Raw genomic sequence first — 18269 nt, forward strand, 5'->3', positions numbered from 1 at the left:
CATATATACACATACATATATATATATATATATATACATATATATATATATATATATATATATATATACATATACATATATATATACATATACATATACATATATATATATATATATATATATATATATATATATATATATATATATATATATATATATATATATATATATATATATATATATATATATATATATATATATGTCCTTATGTAACATCACCAGACAACTAGGAGGACCAATAGTCAACATGATCCACCCAGAAATAAATAAAACAAATGGCTTATCGATAAGCCATTAAAAAAAAAAAAGGTTTTAATATTTATTTATATGTATCATTATTCTCCTACTCACCTTTCCAGTAGAGGCCTCTCCCCTCTTACTTTCTGTGCTCCTCTGCCCTGACTCCTACAGGTCAATAGGGGTTGTGGAGTGATTATTATTATTATCTAATGATGATAGTCATACGTGAATGAGCTCAGCTTCTGTTCTCTTCCATGTGTAAAGTGAGAAACACAGCTGATGCTCCACAAGGAAGTAACCCCAAAAATAGCAAATGGTAAAAAAGAGTGCACATTTAACTTTATAAATAACCAGGACCTTCATGATGCATTTCAGGCTAACTAGCTAACTAGGTAGCAGCATTGTTTTAGAGCGGGAATGTAACTTTTTGTCAAACACAGACCTGGTGTAAAGTGGAGCTAATACATTTTACTACAAGCAGTGATGTATACTTACTTTCTTGAAAAAGTTTCTTATGTCCATTTTGCATCCGTTCACGTTCTTGTTCTGCAGTGCTGTGTGCTAATGTGCTTTGTACACCTGCAGGACAGCAAGCAAGGTCGCAGAGAAAATGCGGACTGGATTTTGAGTGATGTGGGCATTTTCTACAAACCCCGTTTCCATATGAGTTGGGAAATTGTGTTAGATGTAAATATAAACGGAATACAATGATTTGCAAATCCTTTTCAACCCATATTCAATTGAATGCACTACAAAGACAAGATATTTGATGTTCAAACTCCTAAACTTTTTTTTTTTTTTGCAAATAATAATTAACTTAGAATTTCATGGCTGCAACACGTGCCAAAGTAGTTGGGAAAGGGCATGTTCACCACTGTGTTACATGGCCTTTCCTTTTAACAACACTCAGTAAACGTTTGGGAACTGAGGAGACACATTTTTTAAGCTTCTCTGGTGGAATTCTTTCCCATTCTTGCTTGATGTACAGCTTAAGTTGTTCAACAGTCCGGGGGTCTCCGTTGTGGTATTTTAGGCTTCATAATGCACCACACATTTTCAATGGGAGACAGGTCTGGACTACAGGCAGGCCAGTCTAGTACCCGCACTCTTTTACTATGAAGCCACGTTGATGTAACACGTGGCTTGGCATTGTCTTGCTGAAATAAGCAGGGGCGTCCATGGTAAAGTTGCTTGGATGGCAACATATGTTGCTCCAAAACCTGTATGTACCTTTCAGCATTAATGGCGCCTTCACAGATGTGTAAGTTACCCATGTCTTGGGCACTAATACACCCCCATACCATCACAGATGCTGGCTTTTCAACTTTGCGCCTATAACAATCCAGATGGTTCTTTTCCTCTTTGGTCCGGAGGACACGACGTCCACAGTTTACAAAAACAATTTGAAATGTGGACTCGTCAGACCACAGAACACTTTTCCACTTTGTATCAGTCCATCTTAGATGAGCTCAGGCCCAGCGAAGCCGACGGTGTTTCTGGGTGTTGTTGATAAACGGTTTTCGCCTTGCATAGGAGAGTTTTAACTTGCACTTACAGATATAGCGACCAACTGTAGTTACTGAAAGTGGGTTTTTGAAGTGTTCCTGAGCCCATGTGGTGATATCCTTTACACACTGATGTCGCTTGTTGATGCAGTACAGCCTGAGGGATCGAAGGTCACGGGCTTAGCTGCTTACGTGCAGTGATTTCTCCAGATTCTCTGAACCCTTTGATGATATTACGGACCGTAGATGGTGAAATCCCTAAATTCCTTGCAATAGCTGGTTGAGAAAGGTTTTTCTTAAACTGTTCAACAATTTGCTCACGCAATTGTTGACAAAGTGGTGACCCTCGCCCCATCGTTGTTTGTGAATGACTGAGCATTTCATGGACTCTACTTTTATACCCAATCATGGCACCCACCTGTTCCCAATTTGCCTGTTCACCTGTGGGATGTTCCAAATAAGTGTTTGATGAGCATTCCTCAACTTTATCAGTATTTATTGCCACCTTTCCCAACTTCTTGGTCACGTGTTGCTGGCATCAAATTCTAAAGTTAATGATTATTTGAAAAAGAAAAATGTTTATCAGTTTGAACACCAAATATGTTGTCTTTGTAGCATATTCAACTGAATATGGGTTGAAAATTATTTGCAAATCATTGTATTCCTTTTATATTTACATCTAACACAATTTTCCAACTCATACGGAAACGGGGTTTGTATATGAACAAGCGGAATGGATTGGATACGACGCACTAAAGGGGCTCTCTACCTTACGCTATGAAGTGAGGGAAAACTGAGTGAATAATGACAGGTTATATGATTATTTATTTAAACTCATATTCGGGCCACTTCATAATGAATATGTCAGCATGTATTTGTAAAAAAAAAAAAATAATAATAATAATAATAAATATAACACCAAATTATTTAGGGGGGCTTAAGAATATTTTAGGGGGGCTTGAGCCCCCCTAAAATAGGCCTAACAACGCCAATGGTCCACACGGTAACTGTGAATCCATAATTGCACATATTCGAAGGATACCGTACACAACAGCACGAGTTGACACATGAAACGCTGCCAAAGGAAAGTCAAAATTGAAAAACGAGGAACTGCGTGGCTGTCTTAGTGTGTACTTGATTCTTATTCAAAAATGATGTTTAAATGTTGCTTTGTGTCAGTGTAGATTACAGCACTCTTTAACACTGACCAGAGTCAATGGTTTGGTTTAATTCCAGGACAGAGAAATACTTTTTTTTCCAGGCCAAATCAGAGGACGCTAGGACACACTAGGAAGCCGCTTCCACAGTGCACACGGTGTGAAAGCAGGAAACAGTCCCAGGGCACTGTGCGCACACACACACAACACACACACACACACACGTACACACAAAAGAGCTAGACTGGAGCGGAATAGATTACCATAAATAACAGCAAGGAGGCCTAAGAGGATTTGAGTTTATTGCGCTGAAAGTGCTGTTGTCTGTGTGCATTATTAATCCCCATCTGTTTTGATTACAAAACCATGAGGTGGCAACTTGGGAGTTGTGGTAGAAACTCCACTGATGCCGGCTGCACTTCCACGCGTCCTTCATGCACGTTTCATCAAACGGGTAAAGAAATGCATATTAATAATAAACAGTATCCGCCTTTACTTTTACTAGTAACGAGTAATCTAATTACTTTTAGGTCCTTTAACAACGCCGTTAGCGATAGCATGATGTAACGTGGCACGCTATTTTTGATGGGGTTTTATGTCAACAACAAGACAGTGTCATAAGTGCAGCAAGTTCAAAGCAGGAAATATCTTTTTACTGTTGAAAGTAACATGTAGTATCGCACTAAAATGAACTTGATATCAAACAGGAAGAGGCACCATCATATTGTGACACACCACACAACAATATACGCACACGTACACGATTGGAATATTGCACAACGAATCAATGATTACAGTGACAAACTTGCCATCCAAACAATACCCCGTTTGTTGACATGAAGACATGACCGCCATGGAAGCACATTAAATCTCTTCATTAAGCAGAGGTAACACAATACGGTGACAAGATTCAAAAGAGCTGGCGTCCTTTTTCGTTAAAATAAAGCCAATAATGCAATTTTTTGTGGTCCCCTTTATTTAGAAAAGTATCAAAAAGTATCGAAATACATTTTGGTACAGGAATCGGTACCAAAACATTGTTATCGGGACAACCCTAAAACAAACATGGCTCTGTGCATTTCTGTTCGTCCAATGTTGTCATGTTATTTATTTATCAATTGTTCCTTCTGTTCACTACTTTTGTTTTACCTCTCTTTTTGAAATGGAGTTATGTGCCCTTCATGCTGTGATAAGTACGGGTTGCCGTGCGTCTTCATGTTAGGACATTCTGTGTACGTGCCTGAGGCTAACAGTTAGCATTCAAAGTAGCTGTAGAGCTATAAAACAGCTTGTTAAGACGACAACCGGATCACTTCTTTTATTGTTACATCGAGACGTGACACTCCAGACCATACTTTTGTTCTTGCTAGTCTTGTTTTGGAGCAACAACCTTAACAGTATATAACTTACATGTTGAATGGGGGGCAGAAGAAAAGAAGGGGGTGGATGATCTTGTCCTCATTAAGTGTCTTTGACTCTTTGTGCGGCGACGTGGGGCTAGTGCAGTGCTACTAGTTAGCATGTAGCAGCTAACACGGTCAAAATGATCACAATACCAAATGCTACCGCACTAATGTGGGAATATTCAGTTCACACCTTTGGAACAAGATGAGCCTATCAGCACTGAGAAGTTAGTTCGCCGAATGTGTAAAAACACTTTGCGTTTGGTGAACAAGCCAGGTCAGTGTAAACGACACAGTGCTAAATGGTGTGCGCTCACAGAAAGTGTGGTTAATTACATCGCCAAAGACATGCTGCCATTTAATACTGTTATAAAAGTAGCATTTCTTTTAAACGTACTGTCATATAGAATATAAACATTGCAAAAGTATAACATCCATTGTGTATGTTACATACATAAAAAAGAAGGTTTAGTGTTACAGCAAACATTGACACATGTGGTTTAACTGTTATGAAAGTATCTTTTTTTTTTTAAACGTGCTGTCATGTTGTCATGTCATGTCAGCGTTCCTCACTTGGAATCTGCCAAACTTAATTTTGTTTTGCATATGAGCTGTCAATACATCTGTTTAAACTGTGGTGTGTATATTGGTACTTTCACACGTCCAAATGTGGATGTTTCTTTAGAAAGTGCCTCCCCAGGTTATATTCTTTTGAGACTGCTTACTTATTTACAAAGGTAAACACATCGGCTTTCACATTGCACTGTCAATAAATTCATTATTCTGCCCTCGCTACTCGTTTCCAGCGCGTGCAGCTGGACAGATAGATAACAGTATGAAGAAACAGAAGCTCCAGAAGTTTAGTTGCGGATGAATGTTCCTTCTTTTGAATTTGTTTCCTTCCTCGGTTTTATTTCTTAACACTTTTTCCTTTATTTAGGTTTGTAGGACTGAAAATATAAACATTACAAAAGTATAACGTCCATTGTGTATGTTACATAGATAAAAAAGGTTTAGTGTTAATACATACAGCAAACATTGCACACATGTGGTTTAACACAATTAAACCTAAGGTGTAGCTGTATCGCCCTCTGTTGGTCAAATTGAGCGCTGCATGTTTTTAACAAGATTTGATCGTCAGAGTTAAACAGCCAAAAACAACACGTGGCCCGCGGGCCGCCATTCAAATAGCCCTGGTTTACATGTTCTATAATGAAGTTTAACTTTGTTTGTCAAAACTTTATTTAGCTATTATGTTTATTATTGTTATATTATTATGCTAATGTTAGCATGCTAACATTAAAGTGTTAACTTTTTTAGCTAATTGTACTCTTTTTTCCTCTAAATCCCCAGCCATACACCTTAGTCATATAACTAGGTATGTGACACAAGCTAACTATTATCATGCTCACGTTAGCTTGCTTGCATGCTAACATTAGCATGCTAACTTTTTGAGCTAGTTATACAACCGTTTAGCCCAGAGTCATATAACTTGGTATGTGATACTTGTTAACTGTTAGCATGCAAACGATAGCATGCTAGCAAGCCAACTTACGCTTGCTAACTTTTTCATCTAATTTTACACTTTTTTTTTCTACTTCCGAAGCCATGCACCAGGGGTGTCAAACATACGGCCCGCGGGCCGGAACCGGCCCCCAAGGAGGTTCGATCAGGCCCGCAGGATAATTTGAAAGTGGAAAAAATGCATAAAAGACATGGAATTAATATTTTAAATTCGCTGCAATTCATGGATTATCCGCTAAGGGGCGCACTCTTTCCATCAGAGTATAAGACAAGCCGCATCACTGAGACAGACTGAAAACAGCAGACGGTATCAATGCGCCATCTGCTGCTTGTTACGACGTTGTTAATACCTTGGTCTCTACCTCTCCGCTACACCCTCATTAGCCAAAATGTCGTTATCCAAACGGAGAAAAGTAGATAAGGAGTGTAGAATTTTCAAAGAAAAATGGACCACGTCCTATTTATTTACAGAGATGCACGGAAAACCTTCGTGCTTGGTGTGTTTGCAACAAGTTTCGGTATTGAAGGAATATAATATTCGACGCCACTACGAGACTCATCACAGCGAAAAATATGACGGCTTGCAAGGACAACTGAGAAGAGATAAGATTAACGAATTGCTGGCGGGTCTGAGGAAACAGCAGTCAACTTTCATCCATTTCCCCTGTCTGAGAGATGTGTGTGTGACCAGACCTGATGCAGACATGAAACGGTACAAAGACAAAATTGCAGGACTACTGCGGGAGTTTGAGAAACGTTTTCAGGTATTTTGTGAACTTGAGACAGAATTTTCAGTTTTTCGCTCACCTTTCACAGTTAAAGCTTCTGATCTGCCGGTCGAAATTCAGCTAGAGATAATTGATTTGCAGTGTGATGCAGATTTGAAGGGCAAATTTGCCTCTGTAGGTCTGGACAGATTTTATCAGTATCTACTACCAGGGTACCCCAAATTAACAGCCCTGGCTGCTAAAATTTTGTGCATGTTTGGGACAACCTACCTTTGTGAACAAATTTTCTCAGTGATGAATATCAATAAAACAAAAATGCGTTCAAGGCTCACAAACAAGCACTTAAATGACATTCTGAAAGTGACAGCTAGTCAGGACATGACACCTGGTGTTGATGCACTTGTACAGGCCAAAAGATGCCAAGTTTCAGGAACAAATACAAGTCCAGACTAGACTAACACCTTTAAAATGCTGCCTTAGATACTGTTTGCATTGAAAGAATACAGCTCTGTGAAGATGAATCTTTACTGTGGTGATTTAAAAAATATGCACTTTAATGTTAGTCAGCAGCTTCAAAACAAAAGTTGTGTGATGGAATTCTACTGTTCATACAACTCCATACATTTTCAGTATGTATTGTATGTGTATGTATGTTTCATGTATGAAGTTTACAGATTTACAGGACAGGCGAACACTTTCTTCATTACACATTTAAAATCACTCTCCTTAGTTTTGTAAGGTGTATGCAGGGATTACATTTAGATTTTATATGCGTATGTGTAAGTGGTTTAAAAATTCCTTTCTTTAAAAGTCTCATTTAATCTTAAAGTGCATTACTATATTTTTCAGTACCAATTAAAGTTTTGTGCCTTTGTACAATCAGTGGGATCAGTTGCAATGCATATTTGTGAATGATAAAAGTAAATTGCACATTTGTCTAAGGAAATATGAGGTGTTTCATGAAATGTTTTGTAAAAGGATAGTTCATTAAATTTCAATATTTTCCTAATGTTCTTGTGCTTCTTTACACCAAAACAAAGGAAAGACATGATATTTTGGTTATTTATAGCAGAGTATGGTATAATTTTAATGGTCCGGCCCACTTGACATCTCCCTAGGCCGTATGTGGCCCACGATGCGAAATGAGTTTGACACCCCTGCCATACACCTTTGAGTCATATAACTTGGTATATGAAACCTGCTGACTGTGTTATCATGCTATCGTTAGCACACATGCTAAGTGTTAGCATTTTAATGTAAACATGCTACTGCTTTAGGCTAGTTCTGTGGCTTATTTTGTACAGTTACATTTAAAACTCACAGATTTAGACACTCGGCACCATTTTAAAAGTACGGCGGCTTCCAGAGGTCCAGGTCACAGATAGCAGGACCATCAAAATTTTCGCGGGAATTTTCTAGTTGTTATGTATTGTCAGTGGTTAATTTGGTCTCATAAAAATAATGGCAACAATGTTGTTCATTTGCAATAATTTGTAGGTCAATATAGGCCTAGTTAACATGAAGCATTTTTATTCAGGTTAGGCTTTTAATCCGATTAACTGTGTCCATGTGCACATAGCTACTGTTGACTTAGTCCCAACTAGTCTGTGGTCTAAAGAAGAACAAATGACATCCGAACATCCATTCCAACTTCTCCAATCTGCATTATTCTGATAAATGCAACCCTGGCTTTAAAATTAGGAGCTAAGAAGATTCACAGAGATTCCACCATTATGTGTAGAATAGGATTTTAAAAGTAAAAACAAATGAATTATTTCGGGATTTTTCAAAATGTGAGTCATCCTTTCAAGAGATGTGGCATCCCCTACTCCCTGAATATTTTCTGCTCTGCCCCGTTCACTGAAGGAATTAAAAAGATATTCGTTTTGCCTTTGACATAATGAGAGTAAGTTTAGCAGCTTTGAAAAATATGCTTTTATATAAAAAATGAGCTGCAATTTTTAATGAAATAAATTGCTGTTCCAAATGTGTCCACTGCGTGTCGCAATAGCAATTCAAGTGTGACCCACGTCACACATGACACTGTTTTGGCTGCCGCTACTCCAATCAGCGCAGGTGCAAGCAATCCGCTGCTCCTGTTGTAGCTGGCAGCAGATGGCGGCAGACTGATGCAATAGCGACGCACAATACCTTCTTTCATTGTAAATTATCGACTCCAGGGGTAAAATAACGAAAACGGTATGGTGTTTTTGAAACTGTACCAAATTTTTTTCCTTTTAATTTTCAACTAACTTGAAGTGTTTTGTCAAGAGGATTATTTGTAATGTGTACTGTACATTTTCAGAATGTGCCGGTTCTATTTTCGGCCAAAGTAAAACAGAAAAAAATTAAAGCTGCAAGCAGCATTGGTCGGGTCCGCCTTCTGGCAGGTGCTAGTCCTAGGTGTCCAATACTTTTGTCCAGTGGTAGTCCTGAGTGAGACCTACATAGAGGTTTTTGTTTCGTGTCTCTACGATATTCGTACTGGGAGTTAGAGGAAGTTGTGTCTGAGTTCACATTGTCATTATAGGCTATTGTGTGTATTGAGGACAAAGAAGGTCTAATTGCAGTTTCGTTGTCATTTTTGGCACCGTAGCAGCATCAGTGCTGCGGGTCTTTGAAGGCTCGTAAAATCAAAACGGTAGCACTTATTAAAACGCCGTCTTCAACTTGTCCTTTCGTCCCATTGCAAAAGGACTCCCTTTGGGAGTCCTTTTGAAAAGGTCCTGTGCGGACCCTAATTAGCTGCGATTTTTTTATGAAATAAACTGCTGTTCTAAATGTGTCCACTGGGTGTCGCAATAGCAATTCACGTGTGGCCCACGTCACACATGACACTGTTTTGGCTGCCGCGACTCCAATCAGCGCAGGTGCAAACAATGAGCTGCTCCTGTTATAGCTGGCAGCAGATGGCGGCAGACTGATGCAGTAGCGATGCACAATACCTTCTTTAATTGTTAATTATCGACTCTAGCCGTAAAATAACGAAACGTTAAGATGCAAAGACTTAAGTCAACATGACCATCATCTTTGTTGTTAGAGTTCCTTGTAGCGCTCGTAATTGGTTGATTGCGCAATGCGCACCCTGAACTCATTGTAAAACTGTGTGTTTCTACACTTAATATTCCGACTTCCCAGTACAAATGGAACACGCCATATGACTAAAACTAAATTAAAACTGCTATCAAAATTAACACTGACATGGTAGGTGAGAAAATACTAAAAATACAAACAAAAAAAATATATTTGAGAAATCAGACTAATTTAGTGCATGGAAACATAGTGAGTGAGACAAAGTCTAAGTTCATTGTGGTCTTCATGGTGTTTTTGAAACTGCACCAATTTTTTTCCTTTGAATTTTCAACTAACTCGAAGTGTTTTGTCCAGAGGATTATTTGTAATGGGTACATTTTCAGAATATGCCGGTTCTATTTTTGGCCAAAGTAAAACACAGAAAAAAATGAGCTGCAGTATTTTTATGAAATAAACTGCTGTTCTAAATGTGTCTACTGTGTTCACAATAGCAATTCAAGTGTAACCCACGTCACACATGACACTGTTTTGGATGCCACGACTCCAATCAGCTCAGGTGCAAACACTCAGCTGCTCCTGTTGTAGCTGGCAGCAGATGGCGGCAGACTGATGCAGTAGCGACGCACAGTACCTTCTTTCATTGTAAATTATCCACTCTAGGTGTAAAATAACGAAGCGGTAAGATGTAAAGACTTAAGTCAACATGACCATCATCTTTGTCGTTAGAGTTCCGTGCAGCGCTCGCAATCGGTTGAATGCGTGATGCGCACTCTGAACTCCATTGTAAAATTGTGCGTTTCTACATTTCATATTCAGACTTCCCAGTACAAATGGAACGCGCCATATGACTAAAACCAAATTAAAACTGCTATCAAAATTAACACTGACATGGTAGGTAAGAAAATAAAAAAAATAAAAAAAACCTAACTTTGAGAAATCAGACTAATTAAGAGCATGGAAGTGTAGTGAGTGAGACAAAGTCTAAGTTCATTGCGTTCTTCATGGTGTTTTTGAAACTGCACCGATTTTTTTTCCTTTGAATTTTCAACTAATTGAAGTGTTTTGTCAAGAGGATTATTTGTAATATGTACATTTTCAGAATGTGCCGGTTCTAAGCAAAACACAGAAAACAATCTGAAGTTGTCTTTATTTTGAAGTTATTATGCCATGATTTTAAAAGCCCTGAGCAAAATTAGTTTGACACCCCTGAACTAGATAGCTCTTTGTGTGTGATGAAGCGGTGTGCATGTGTTTAGGTATCAAATGCGACCACTGTTTGGTCTAAAAACATCTGTTAGGGAGGCTCTGTTCCGTGCCACATCGGTCATGTTTATAAAACCAAAAGCATGCCGTTTATTTCTTGTTGTTTTCCCCCTGTGCATGCCAGCCTCGCTCCGTCCCACCACGCACACACACACACGCACCCTGTGCTGGATTATTAATAGGGAATCGAAAAACTTTGTTTCCATAGTGACTGTTTGAGTCCATTATGGAAAGTCTCTCCTGTTGTTACCAAGACAACAATCCAGCAATAGCAAATGAAGGTGGCACATAGCTGGGTGATGCGGTGAGCCAGGGATCGCTCCAAAAACAAGCTCCTCGCACCAAGCCGGGCATAGGTGCGGAGCTGGGGGGGACAACAGCGAGAGGCTCGGCGGAGCGTTTTCCAAGCAGCTATCGGCGGTGTTTAAAGAACACGTATCACTAAATCATGAGTATAAAGGACACGTTAGCATGTGCATGCTTTTAGCAGTTCTGTCTGCACCAACATGTGCACATACTCGTCATTAGTGGATTATTTGATCTACACCAGGGCTGTCAAACTAACTAGTTTAATCCGCCCCGCAACTTGTAGGATAAATTTGCTAAGTATAAAAATTAGCTGCAATTTTGTTAGGCAAGCAAACTGTTTATAAAGGGGCCAAGCAAGAGGTACGCGGTTAGTAGGGCTGTGAATCTTTGTGAAACACACAATTCGATTCAATTCTTGGGGGTTATGATTCAATTTAGAATCGATTCTCGATTCAAAATCAATACTTTTTTAACCACATTAGATGCCAGTTCTATGATTAACTCTGTTCCTCCATGAAATACATAAACAGCTGTGATTAATTTCTATATTACTTAAAGGCCTACTGAAACCCACTACTACCGACCACGCAGTCTGATAGTTTATATATCAATGATGAAATCTTAACATTGCAACACATGCCAATACGGCACTTATAAAGTGCAATTTTAAATTTCCCGCTAAACTTCCGGTTGAAAACGTCTTTGTATGATGACGTATGCGAGTGACGTCACTAGTTAAACGGAAGTATTGGTACACCTTTGAATCCAATACAAAAAAGCTCTGTTTTCATCTCAAAATTCCACAGTATTCTGGACATCTGTGTTGGTGAATCTTTTGCAATTTGTTTAATGAACAATGAAGACTGCAAAGAAGAAAGTTGTAGGTGGGATCGGTGTATTAGCGGCTGGCTGTAGCAACACAACCAGGAGGACTTTGACTTGGATAGCAGACGCGCTAGCCGACGCTAGCCGCCAACCGCACGGATGATTGGGTGAAGTCTTTCGTCCTTCCGTCGATCGCTGGAACGCAGGTGAGTACGGGTGTTGATGAGCAGATGAGGGCTGGCTAGCGTAGGTGGAGCGCTAATGTTTTTATCATAGCTCTGTGAGGTCCCGTTGCTAAGTAAGCTTCAATGGCGTCATTAGCAACAGCATTGTTAATCTTCGCCAAGCTGGAAAGCATTAACCGTGTATTTACATGTCCAGGGTTTAATAGTATTGTTGATTTTCTGTCTATCCTTCCAGTCAGGGGTTTATTTCTTTTGTTTATATCTGCATATAAAACCGATGCTATCACGTTAGCTCCGTAGCTAAAGTGTTTCACCGATGTATTGTCGTGGAGATAAAAGTCACTGTGAATGTCCATTTCGCGTTCTCGACTCTCATTTTCAAGAGGATATAGTATCCGAGGTGGTTTAAAATACAAATCCGTGATCCACAATAGAAAAGGGAGAAAGTGTGGAATCCAATGAACCCTTGTACCTAAGTTACGGTCAGAGCGAAAAAAGATACGTCCTGCACTGCACTATAGTCCTTCACTCTCACTTTCCTCATCCACGAATCTTTCATCCTCGCTTAAATTAATGGGGAAATCGTCGCTTTCTCGGTCCGAATCTCTCTCGCTGCTGGTGTAAACAATAGGGAAATGTGAGCAGCACTCCAGCTTGTGACGTCACGCTACTTCCGGTAGGGGCAAGGCTTTTTTTTATCAGCGACCAAAAGTTGCAAACTTTATCGTCGATGTTCTCTACTAAATCCTTTCAGCAAAAATATGGCAATATCGCGAAATGATCAAGTATGACACATAGAATGGATCTGCTATCCCCGTTTAAATAATAATAAAAAAAAATTAAATTTCATTTCAGTAGGCCTCAAGGATTTAGTAGAGAAGAACGACGATAAAGTTCGCAACTTTTGGTCGCTGATAAAAAAAGGCCTTGCCTGTACCGGAAGTAGCGTGACGTCACAGGTTAAAGGCCCCTCACATTTCCCCATTGTTTACACCAGCAGCGAGAGCAATTCGGACCGAGAAAGCGACGATTACCCCATTAATTTGAGCCAGGATGAAAAATTTGTGGATGAGGAACGTGAGAGTGAAGGACTAGAGTGCAGTGCAGGACGCATATTTTTTCGCTCTGACCGTAACTTAGGTACAAGCTGGCTTATTGGATTCCACACTCTCTCATTTTTCTATTGTAGATCACGGATTTGTATTTTAAACCACCTCGGATACTATATCCTCTTGAAAATGAGAGTCGAGAACGCAAAATGGACATTCACAGTGACTTTTATCTCCACGACAATACATCGGCGAAGCACTTTAGCTACGGAGCTAACGTGATAGCATCGGGCTTAACTGCAGATAGAAACAAAAGAAATAAACCCCTGACTGGAAGGATAGACAGAAAAGCAACAATACTATTAAACCATGGACATGTAACTACACGGCTAATGCTTTCCAGCCTGGCGAAGCTTAACAATGCTGTTGCTAACGACGCCATTGAAGCTAACTTAGCAACAGGACCTCACAGAGCTATGCTAAAAACATTAGCTATCCACCTACGCCAGCCCTCATCTGCTCATCAACACCCGTGCTCACCTGCGTTCCAGCGATCGACGGAGCGACGCAGGACTTCACCCGATCATCAATGCGGTCGGCGGCTAGCGGCGGATAGCGCGTCTGCTATCCAAGTCAAAGTCCTCCTGGTTGTGTTGCTGCAGCCAGCCGCTAATACACCGATCCCACCTAAAGCTTTCTTCTTTGCAGTCTTCATTGTTCATTAAACAAATTGCAAAAGATTCACCGACACAGATGTCCAGAATACTGTGGAATTTTGCGATGAAAACCGAGCTTTTTGTATTGGATACAATGTGTCCGAATACTTCCGTTTCAACGATTGACGTCACGCGCATACGTCATCATACATAGAGGTTTTCAACCGGAAGTTTAGCGGGAAATTTAAAATTGCACTTTATAAGTTAACCCGGCCGTATTGGCATGTGTTGCAATGTTAAGATTTCATCATTGATATATAAACTATCAGACTGCGTGGTCGGTAGTAGTGGGTTTCAGTAGGCCTTTAAAAGAAAACTGGTTTTGTTGGATAAAATTCTACCCAAACATTTAATTAAGTCAGAAAATGGATGGATGGATGGACAAATAAGGCACCAAGAGATGTATCCAACACTTATCTTTTCTAAAGTAAAACTGTACAGCAGGTATAGACAATCTACATCAACAATATAATTTGATATGGAGTGGCAGGACAGGACAGATTGAAAAACAAAAACAAAAAATCAACTGCCATCTACTGGTCACACTTATCATTACACCACGTACAAAATAAAATAGCTTCGAGGTCGGTAAGCACGACCAGAATTAATACAAAAAGGTGATTTTTTTTGTCGATTTTTGAGAAAATGAAAGGATTTTAAGGGTGCCTTATAGTCTGAAAAATACAGTATTTTTACTGTTTATCGAAAACTGTCACTTTAAGACGATGTTTCAAATGGTGCCTATTTAGAGTTACTGTTTTTTCTTGATTTGTTTTTATTGAAACCCACAATTGGGTTTCATCTTGGTGTCATTACTGCTAACACAAACTAATACTGGCTTTAGGAGGGACTGTTTTTTGGGGGAATTTTGTCTATCGCTCACAATCATTATGAGAGACAAGAAGATAAAAGTTGGCTTTTTTTTTGCATTCTAAAATATACAAATCGTGTCATTCTTGATGGCTAGCAAGGCAGCTAATGGGAGCAATCAAATCTACCTCTAAATCACTTTAAAAATACATTAAAAAACTGTCAACAATACTTAATTCACGTTCTTTAACCTGTATTGCCCTGTGGTTATAGAGTGTCCGCCCTGAGATCGGTAGGTCGTGAGTTCAAACCCCGGCCGAGTCATACCAAAGACTATAAAAATGGGACCCATTACCTCCCTGCTTGACACTCAACATCAAGTGTTGGAATTGGGGGTTAAATCACCAAAATGATTCCCGAGCACGGCCACCGCTGCTGCTCACTGCTCCCCTCACCTCCCAGGGGGTGGAACAAGGGGATGGGTCATATGGAGAAGATAATTTCACCACACCTAGTGTGTGTGCGACTATCAGTGGTACTTTAACTTGAACTTTATAATAACCAAACTGTAGCAACATTGTTATTGTAAGAGTGAAAACTGAGGAACTCTTTTTCTAGAGTATTAACACATCAATGTGCTTCGGTATTTGCCGTAAAAGCTAGCTATGGAAAAAGATAAACTAGCTTCTATGTCAATACGAAACGCGTTTGGTGGGGGTGTATATTGTAGCGTCCCAGAAGAGTTAGTGCTGCAAGGGGTTCTGGGTATTTAAATGATAAATGATAAATGGGTTATACTTGTATAGCACTTTTCTACCTTCAAGGTACTCAAAGCGCTTTGACAGTATTTCCACATTTACCCATTCACACACACATTCACACACTGATGGCGGGAGCTGCCATGCAAGGCGCTAACCAGCAGCCATCAGAGGCAAAGGGTGAAGTGTCTTGCCCAAGGACACAACGGACGTGACTAGGAAGGTAGAAGGTGGGGATTGAACCCCAGTAACCAGCAACACTCCGATTGCTGGCACAGCCACTCTACCAACTTCGCCACGCCGTCCCTGTTCTGTTGTGTTTATGTTGTGTTACGGTGCGAATGTTCTCCCGAAATGTGTTTGTCATTCTTGTTTGGTGTGGGTTCACAGTGTGGCGCATATTTGTAACAGTGTTAAAGTTGTTTATGCATCCACCCTCAGTGTGACCTGTATGGCTGTTGACCAAGTATGCATGCATTCACTTGTGTGTGTGAAAAGCCGTAAATATTATGTGACTGGGCCGGCACGCAAAGACAGTGCCTTTAAGGTTTATTGGCGCTCTGTACTTCTCCCTACGTCCGTGTACACAGCGGCGTTTTAAAAAGTCATAAATTTTACTTTTTGAAACCGACACTGATAATTATGAAACCGATACCGATAATTTCTGATATTAAATTTTAAAGCATTTATCGGCCGATAATATCGGCAGTCTGATATTATCGGACATCTCTAGTCTTTGGTATATTCTTGCAGTGTGTATATTGTACATATTACATATTGTTATGAAGGTGTCTGTTACTACATTATATTTATACTTGCAGTGTGTATATTGTACATATTACATATTGTTATGAAGGTGTCTGCTACTACATTATATATATATATATATATGTATAAATACTCGCAGTGTGTATATTGTACATATTATATATTGTTATGAAGGTGTCTGTTACTGCATTATATATATACTTGCAGTGTGTATATTGTACATATTACATATTGTTATGAAGGTGTCTGTTACGACATTATATATATACTTGCAGTGTGTATATTGTACATATTACATATTGTTATGAAGGTGTCTGTTACTGCATTATATATACACTTTCAGTGTGTATATAAAACATATTACATATTGTTATGAAGGTGTCTGTTACTACATTATATATACTTGCAGCGTGTACCGTATTTTTCGGAGTATAAGTCGCACCTGCCGAAAATGCATAATAAAAAAGGAAAAAAACATATATAGGTCGCACTGGAGCCCGGCCAAACTATGAAAAAAACTGCGACTTATAGTCCGAAAAATACAATATATAAAACGTTGATGGAAGGTTTTTAAGTTGTTTTAGAGATTTTGAAGGCTACAACGGTGACTCACTTTAGCCGCATCTTCCAAGGGTTTTATTAATCTTTAACATCCTAATTAAAAAAAAAGATGTGTGTGTCTCATAATGATTGCGAACCATACACAAAATTCCCCAAAAAAAGTGCAGTTCCCCTTTAACAGGGGTGTGGGTGTGTGTAAAGAAATTACCTTCGGCAAACACCTTGGATAAACATCCTGGCATGTGACAATCAGCACCATGATTTAGGGGGGGGTGAAAAAACGGGTTTAAACTCAAACAACAGTTCCTGCACCAGTTTGAGAATTACCACTGCCAACATGCTGTGCCAGCGCCTCAGTGTGAGATGGAAACCAGTATTATTTGGAAACATGGACGGAGACCGACAGTCAAACAGTGTTGGTGATGGATTTTTCTCCTCTGCCGGGTGAGCCAAATTGCATTTTAGCATTGGAAAATTGAGCTGCATCGCTTGCAGAAGGCCTCTCCTGCTCACATTTTCACTAGGCTGCAATATTAGCCTCTCAGACACTGAGGGTGACTTGCGTACAGCGCAAACACAACACAAGCACACCATGGCAAAAGCACACAACGGCCCCGGGAGAAGCAAAAGAGGCAGATAAGGCACGCAGACACGCACATTTCCCTTTAGTAATCCACGGCCAAGTGCTCCTCTTACGCAGTCTTTAACCTTCCCGTGTCTGTGGAAAATGATGTCGTGCAGTGTCAAGCGCTAAAAGGAGACTGATTAGAAGGCTTATTAAAATAAATGTCACAACATACACCAAGCGGCCTCGCCTTCACCCCATGTCTCTCACCCAGCAGGAAAATACTCGGGGATGAATTTGTACTAAATGTATTATTGCATTTTTTGTGTGGATGTCCAAACATTCATACAAATGCTATTCCACACCAGAAAAAATAATCTGTTTATTATTAATTTTGCCCACAAACGTTGGCGCGCTACACAGCCCGCAGTTTTCATCAGATCGGAACCGTTCAAGTATCAAAACGTTCGGAACGACCTGGAATCGTGAGCTCCCTAAAAAAAATGTTTTTAAGTCCTAGATTACTCAGAATTCCCGGTTTTCCGGGGCATTTTTCGAACTTACACAATTCCCACATTTCTCACCTGATTCCAATCGTTCCACCATCCGCACACTCACCATGGACAATCAAACTACCATTTTCCAAGTTCCAAAAAATCAATGAATTCCCGGTTTTCCGGGTCATTTTTCTTATTGAAAATGAATGGGCTATTCTTCAAACTTGCACAATTCCCACATTTCACACCCGATTCAAATCATTCCACCCTCCAGGCACTCCACTCACCTTGGACAATCAAACAACCATTTTCCAAGTTTGAAAAATTCCAGGAATTCCCAGAATTCATGGTTTCCCGGGTCATTTTTCCCATT

The sequence above is a fragment of the Entelurus aequoreus genome, linkage group LG01 (assembly GCF_033978785.1).
Source record: "Entelurus aequoreus isolate RoL-2023_Sb linkage group LG01, RoL_Eaeq_v1.1, whole genome shotgun sequence".
Taxonomy (NCBI): Eukaryota; Metazoa; Chordata; class Actinopteri; order Syngnathiformes; family Syngnathidae; genus Entelurus; species Entelurus aequoreus.